The sequence below is a fragment of the Lithobates pipiens genome, unplaced genomic scaffold (assembly GCF_037356315.1).
Source record: "Lithobates pipiens isolate NorthernLeopardFrog02 unplaced genomic scaffold, aLitPip1_a1.2 Scaffold_1, whole genome shotgun sequence".
Classification (NCBI taxonomy): domain Eukaryota; kingdom Metazoa; phylum Chordata; class Amphibia; order Anura; family Ranidae; genus Lithobates; species Lithobates pipiens.
In genome coordinates, this window is record NW_027507685.1 from 25749415 (window position 1) to 25757840 (window position 8426).

The 8426-nt window shown below is 46.9% G+C and overlaps 1 long non-coding RNA gene across 1 annotated transcript; it reads right to left on the reverse strand.

Moving 5' to 3' along the window:
• Positions 1-5433: 5433 nt before the first annotated feature.
• LOC143988041 (uncharacterized) lies at positions 5434-7616 on the reverse strand. Its single transcript, XR_013276738.1, has 3 exons — positions 7503-7616; positions 5711-5761; positions 5434-5598 (listed from the first exon to the last, which is right to left on the reverse strand). It is a non-coding gene; the product is annotated as an uncharacterized LOC143988041 (long non-coding RNA).
• Positions 7617-8426: the final 810 nt, after the last annotated feature.

Genomic DNA, 8426 nt, shown 5'->3' on the forward strand with positions numbered 1-8426 from the left:
GCACATGCTCAGTGCTGCACAAGCAGTGAAATATGTTTCAGGTCAGGTTTCCATAGCAACGGCAGTGCCAGAGGAAGTTGCCGCCCCTTAGCTATGCAAACCTCTCCTCCCCTCCTCCCTCCAGGAACCAGGAAATATACTGCATTTATAACAACAGACACCAGCAGCAAAAGGTAAGTAAATATACTAATTGTAAACTAAATCATTTGCTTCTGTGCAGACATATCTACATAACAAGAGATATAAAGCTTGTTATATATGTATCTTGATATGTGTGTATGTGTGTATATGTATATATTTATATAGATATATATGTATCTTGTTATGTGTGTGTATGTATATATCTATATAGATATATCTATATTTCTTGTTATATATGCATCGAGAGAGAGAGAGTGTGTGTGTGTATATATCTTGTTATATATGTTTCTCGTTATGTGTGTCTATATATGTGTGTATATCTACACCCAGCGTCTTTTTTCTGTACAGCTTTTCATTAAAAAAATAAAAACAAATCTCAGCAACAAAATTCATTTATGCATCTTATTCTAGATGTACTGAAGATATACAAACTGAGCATATTAATTAATGGGGGGTGGGGGGTGGTGTGTTATGGTGTTAGATGGGATGGTGGGAGTTTTACCAAAAACTTTAAATTTACAACTATTTGCACAAACTACTTTCTCTATGTTATATAGATATATAATCACGTTAAAATTCATTAAAGCGGGAGTCCGCCGGGACTCTGCATTTTTTTTTTTTAAAAGCCAGCAGCTACAAATACTGCAGCTGCTGACTTTTAAAATAGTGACACTTACCTGTCCAGCGCGCCCGCGATGTCGGCACCCGAAGCCGATCTCTAGATCGTCTCTCGGGTGCTGCCGCTGCCATCTTGGGTATGGGAATCAGGAAGTGGAGCCTTTCGGCTTCATTTCCCGGTTCCCTACTGCGCATGCGCGAGTCGCGCTGCGCAATAAGGACGGTCCCCGCTGCCTCTAGGATCTGTGCGTTTCCCAGCAGGCAGCAGGGCACTTGCGGAAAGGGGCATAGAGAGCTATCCCGGAAGTGGGTGCAGATACCTGTACTGTACAGGTATCTGCACCCCCCTCCCCCCGAAAGGTGCCAATTGTGGCGCCGGAGGGGGGGGAGGGTTCCGATGAGCAGAAGGTCCACTTTAGGGTGGACCTCCGCTTTAAATATTCATAGAGTATTATCTATGTGCATTGGTTCCCTTTGCTTGATTTTTTATTTTTTTTTGGGGGGGATGGGGTGGTCCACCTTGCAAACTCACTCCACCCACACAACATCGTTTGATCGCCACTTCGCTCACCCATTGACTGACTGCCAGTCCCGCACTTACCCCATCCATGTCACGGCTACAGTGGCTTACCCCTGCATCTCCCCCGAGTCCTGGTGTTTGCTTCTCATCATGGCCAATCAGGTCTTAGTTAGGACTCCCACCCAGTTGTGTCTCAGGACCCTTTGCCCATGATTGACCAGGAGGAAATCAGTGTCACAATCAGGATTTTAAATTTGCTAATGTCACACAAGTGGCTGGGCTTTGAGCACGGTGCTCTCTGCGCCATTGTCACTCTTTCTTGAAGCCTATTAGAGCCCATGGCTCTAATCAAATGCTTACAAAAATAAACAACCCCCTGATTGTAATCCATGCATCCATCAACCTGCATGTAGATATAGGGGCATGGATAGGGGGTGCGGTGCGTGTCACCAGTATGGACCATTTGTTATGTGTGTGTTAAAATCCCTACTTCATATTTGAGTTTTTAATGGTACAGATTTCTGAAAGGCAACAGTTACGCAAATAACCACTATTTACAACCAAGGTATGCAGAATACCATCTCTTTATGCTCAACACATTGAACCTTCAAACAGATGGGCTACAGCAGCAGAAGGGCACACTGGGTGCCACTCCAGTCATCTAAGTACATGATGATATTGAGGCTACAATTGTAACAGGATCACCAAATTTTGTCAATAGAAGATTGAAAAAATGTTGACTGGTCTAATGAGTCTCATTTTATGTTGTAACAAGCAGATGGCAGGGTCTTAAATTTGCATTAAAAAAAAAATGAAAGCATGAATCAATCCATCCTGCCTTGTATCACTGGTTCAGGCTGGTGGTGGTGTAATGGTGTGGGCAATATTTTTCTTGCCACACTTTGGGCCACTTAACTACCAATTGAGTATGGTTTAACCACCACGGCCTACCTGAGTATTGTTGCTGACCATGTCCATCCCTTTATGGCTACAGTGTTCTCCCAGTTCTACACTCAAAACGATGCTATGAAAGCTGTACATAATAAAGTGTCCAGTAAAGTGGCCACAATGAGCATAGCAGGCGGATTGCAAGATCTGTGTCCACTCTGCATATGTAGAGCAGACACAGACGCACCTCGCGCTAGCCTAAGGGCCCTCCAATCTGCCCAAACAGAAGGGGACACATCTTATTTATTTATTTAAGGAAATTGGATTAGAGATAGGCTTCTGTAAGCAGATACAACTCTGTTTACATCTGCCACTCTATATAGGTGAATGGAGGGTCAGATTGGGTCCTCATGAAAAACAGACAGGCAGACCCGAACTAATACTGTGAAAGGGGCCTAAGGCCGCTTTCACACGGATGCACGGCTCTTTTCTTGCATCTCAACTGACCTTGATCTTCACTTCTTCCTCAGGATTCCTGCAGCTGGTTGCTGCTGTCCCCCAGGTGGTTATAACTGGTGGCTGCTGCTGGCTGTCCTCAAGGGCTGGTACTTCGGACAGGTGCTGGAACTGCTGGCTGTTACTGCTGTTGGTTAATGCCAGCTGATACCACTGACTGGTACTGCTGGCTGTTACTGATGGTTGGCTCTGGTACCAACGTTCCAATGCATTAGTGTGACAGAAAGCAGAAGCATGCGGCTGCTGTAGAGAGCAGAACTTATGCTTCCTGTCACAGGCGGGAGTACATTTGGTATCACTCCGCCTGTGAAGGAGTTGGCGCTATACAGGAAACATCGGCTCTGCTTCCTTTAAGAACAGCTCAGTTCTTTGCGCTGATGCTCAGAGATGGCGGGTCAAGGATCAGCGATCTGGGCATGCTGACCCACCATCTCAGAGCAAGACATGGTGTGCCACATCAGAGGACCAGCGGTTGGGCAACCCTCGATTAGGTAATTCAGCATGTGTCAAAAAAAAAAAAAAAAAAAAGCAGCCACGCAGTAAGCGATTGGTTTGCACAAAAGTAGTAGCGTTTACAAACTAAGGGATGTTTTTATGGCATTTTTATTTATTTTATTTTATTAAAGTAATGGCGGCTATCAGCGATTTGTGTGACTGAAACATTATAGCGGACACATCGGAGATTTTTGAGACATTTTTGGGAACATTGTCATTTATACAGCAATCCCAGCTATATAAATGCAGTGATTCCTGTGTAAATGACACTGGCGGTGAAGGGGTTAAGCAGTGGGTAGCAGTGTAGGGGTTAAGTCTTCCTAGGGGTGTGTTACTAACTGTTGGGGGCTGGGCTTTAATTTAGTGAACATTGATCTCTGCTCCAATCACATGGAGCAGAGATCAGTGTCACTAGTTGCTAGGCAGAACGGGGAGATGCTGTTTACAACGGCATTTCCTCATTCAGCCGCCCCGTGAAACAATCGCAGGTATGCCCGCGAGACCTGCAACCGGACTCGTAGGGGTCCCGGCCAGCACACCACCGCGCTCGCGATGGCAGGGCGGCAAATTTAAAGGGACGTAGTTACACACATTTGCCTGCTCATGCCATTCTGCAGACGTACGCTGGTCGGGAACCGGTTAGGCATCTTTAAAATTTATTAAATATGCAATTAAATGTACAGAATAAAAAATAAAAAATAAAAACAATATTTGTAAAAAGCCTTTTTATAATTACAGAGGGGAAGAAGGCGAGAGAGATTATATGTCAGTGTAATTGGGGGAAATAAAAGATTAACGTTTTTAGATCTAACTAGTTTCATTATTTTGATAAATAAAGTGAATAGAGCATCTGTCAATAACCACCACAAAAAAAATAAAAAAAAATAAAATATATAAATTTTCAAACACACTTTTTATTTAAATGTTTCTTAATAAATTTTAATTATTCATCAGTTGTCGCCACACACTTCTGCCATAAATAGTGTCACCAGGTGCACAACAAAGACTAATGTATTTACACCAAAAAATATATCTCCACTCTCAAGAGATTTTGGTTTGCTTTCTTGTGTGATATAGAAATAATAAATGTATATATTCTTATAGTAACATGAGTGTGAGATACAGACCTTAGATATAATCTGACCTATAACCATTAAAAAAAAAAAAAAAAAACGACCACATAAATGTATGAGAATATAGAATTTTATTTGTATGTTAAATTTATTAAATATGCAATTAAATGTACAGAATAAAAAACAATATTTGTAAAAAGCCTTTTTATAATTACAGAAGAGGGGAAGGCGGCGAGAGAGAGAGAGAGAGAGAGAGGCACGAGAGAGAGAGAGAAAGGCGCGAGAGAGAGACGCGAGAGAGAGAGAAAGGCGCGAGAGAGAGAGAGAAAGGCGAGAGAGAGAGAGAGAGAGAAAGGCGCGAGAGAGAGAGAGAGAAAGGCGCGAGAGAGAGAGAGAGAAAGGCGCGAGAGAGAGAGAAAGGCGCGAGAGAGAGAGAGAGAAAGGCGCGAGAGAGAGAGAGAGAGAAAGGCGCGAGAGAGAGAGAGAGAAAGGCGCGAGAGAGAGAGAGAAAGGCGCGAGAGAGAGAGAGAAAGGCGCGAGAGAGAGAGAAAGGCGCGAGAGAGAGAGAGAGAGAAAGGCGCGCGAGAGAGAGAGAGAGAGAGAAAGGCGCGCGAGAGAGAGAAAGGCGCGCGAGAGAGAGAGAGAGAAAGGCGCGCGAGAGAGAGAGAGAGAAAGGCGCGCGAGAGAGAGAGAGAGAAAGGCGCGCGAGAGAGAGAAAGGCGCGCGCGCGAGAGAGAGAAAAGCGCGCGCGCGCGAGAGAGAGAAAGGCGCGCGTGAGAGAGAGAGAAAGGCGCGCGCGAGAGAAAGGCGCGCGCGAGAGAGGCGCGCGCGAGAGAGAGAGGCGCGCGCGAGAGAGAGAGAGGCGCGCGCGAGAGAGAGAGAGGCGCGCGCGAGAGAGAGGCGCGCGCGCGAGAGAGAGAGAGGCGCGCGAGAGAGAGAGAGAGGCGCGCGAGAGAGAGAGAGAGGCGCGCGCGAGAGAGAGAGAGGCGCGCGCGCGAGAGAGAGAGAGGCGCGCGCGAGAGAGAGAGGCGCGCGAGAGAGAGAGAGGCGCGCGAGAGAGAGGAGAGGCGCGAGAGAGAGAGAGAGAGAGAGAGGCGCGAGAGAGAGAGGAGAGGCGCGAGAGAGAGAGAGAGAGAGAGAGAGAGAGAGAGAGAGAGAGGCGCGAGAGAGAGAGAGAGAGGCGCGAGAGAGAGAGGCGCGAGAGACACAGAGGGGGAGACACAGAGGGGGAGACACAGAGGGGGAGACACTTTAAAAATATTATTGAGCTTAGAGTAGGGAACCTTTTCGTACTATATGTCTTAATTTTTTGGTTTCAAAAGTCACAAAATCAATTCGATCTTCAACCTAGAGATTTAAAACAATAAAACAAAAAATAAATTAGACATTTAAAAAAATAAAAAAAAATAATAAATCTACACATTTGTTAATAACTTGCATTATTTTGTTCATTGCTTACCTGTAAATGGCGTAGACCAAGTAAATATGAATTTCTACAGTCCTACAGCTTCTGCAAGAAAATAAATAAATATATTTAATGACTATATTTCTTCATTCTATGATAAGGGGTAGTGGGCAAGTTGAAAAGAAGGGGGCAGGTGAGGGTGACGTGGGAATAGAGGGGTATAGAGATATAAAATCAACCTGCACAGCACACGTCCCCCCACACCTCCCATGTCCCCCAGTACAGCCCACGTCCCCCCAAACCCAATGCCCCCACAGCTCACTTTGCATGTCCCCCGCACATCTCACATGGCCCCCCCACAGCATCGCACATGTCCCATGTACCCCATCACAGCAAAGGAAATGTCCCACAACACAGCACATGTCCCCCCATCACAACACACACGTCCCTCCACCACACATGTCCCAACAAACACACACACGTGCCCCCCCCACCGCACATGTCTCCCATCACACAGCGCACGCACACACACACACACACACACGTCTCCCATCACATGTCCCAACAAACACACACGTGCCCCCCCCACCGCACATGTCTCCCATCACACAGCGCACACACGTCTCCCATCACATGTCCCAACAAACACACACACGTGCCCCCCCACCGCACATGTCTCCCATCACACAGCGCACACACACACACGTCTCCCATCACATGTCCCAACAAACACACACACACACACACACGTGCCCCCCCCACCGCACATGTCTCCCATCACACAGCGCACACACACACACACACACACACACACACACACCTCACAGCGCGCGCACACAGACACACACGTCTCCCATCACATGTCCCAACACACACACACACACACACGTCTCCCATCACATGTCCCAACAAACACACACACACACACACGCCCCCCCCCCACCACACGTCTCCCATCACAGCGCACGCGCAGACACACACACCTCCCATCACATGTCCCAACACACACACCTCCCATCACATGTCCCAACACACACACACACACCTCCCATCACATGTCCCAACACACACACACACACACACACACACCTCCCATCTCACACACACACACACACCTCCCATCACATGTCCCAACACACACCTCCCATCACATGTCCCAACACACACACACACACACACACCTCCCATCACATGTCCCAACACACACACACACACACACACACCTCCCATCACATGTCCCAACACACACACCTCCCATCACATGTCCCAACACACACACACACACACACACACACCTCCCATCACATGTCCCAACACACACACCTCCCATCACATGTCCCAACACACACACCTCCCATCACATGTCCCAACACACACACACACACACACACACACACACACACCTCCCATCACATGTCCCAACACACACACCTCCCATCACATGTCCCAACACACACACACACACACACACAGCCTCCCCACCCCCCACAGCACATGTCTCCCGTCTCCCCCCTCCCCCCCCCCAGCAGATCTCAAAAGCAATCCTCTCTCCACATAACAGATCTCCATGAAAAAAAGCAAACCCTTCTCCACATAACAGATCTCCATGAAAAAAAGCAAACCCTTCTCCACATAACAGATCTCCATGAAAAAAAGCAAACCCTTCTCCACATAACAGATCTCCATGAAAAAAAGCAAACATCTCACCTCTCATCACATGTCCCCTCCTCACCACATGGCACAGCACAGACAAAAAAAAACAAAAAAACACCTCACCAGCAAAGCAAATCAAACGTTCCCTCCCCTTCCCTTCCCAGCACATAGCACACAGCACACATGTACTTACGATGAGCAGTAGCTGCTTTCTTTATCCTCCAGGCGTTTGTTCTCTGCGAGGAGGAGGCTGATGATGATGATGATGATTCTTCTGCTGCTGCTGCTGCTGCTGCTGCTGCTGCTGCTGCTTCTTCTACTGCTGCTGCTGCTATATGAACACTGGCAACAAAGGCAACGTTGCCCTTATTTAAAATGGCGCCGGCCGGCGCCGCCTTGTATTGCGTCATTTCCGGTTCGGAAATCACGCGATACTACAGCCCAGCGGCCCCTAGTGCCTTCTGGGATTGATAAAAAACATCTCCCAGGAGGCATAGAGGACGGGGGAAGAAGTGTTCAGGCCGCGGCCGGAAACAGGAAGCAAGATAACTTTTAAAGATAACAATGTGAGTTTAAAAAAAAAAAAAAAATTATATTCCAAATGTGTTTAAGGGGCCAGAGAAGAAGGGGATGCAGGGGACTTGAAAAAGAGGGTGGAGCTCCACTTTAATACAAGAAAGGACTTTGCTCGCTTTGCAAACAGCAGCTTGGCATTGCATGTTGTTATTGAGCTTATGGTCTACCAAAACCCCCAGATCCTTCTCCACTATGGATTCCCCCAGTTGTACTCCCCCTAGCATGTATGATGCATGCATATTCTTAGGCCCCAAGTGCATAACTTTACATTTATCAACATTAAACCTCATCTGCCACATAGTCGCCCAATTAGACAGTGTATTGAGGTCGGCTTGTAAATTGGAGACATCCTGTAAAGACGTTATTCCACTGCATAGCTTGGTGTCATCTGCAAAGACAGAAATATTACTTTTGATCCCAGACCCAATATCATTTATAAAGATGTTAAAAAGTAAGGGTCCCAACACTGAACCTTGGGGTACACCACTGATAACCTTAGACCATTCAGAGTAAGAGTCATTAACCACGACTCTCTGAATTC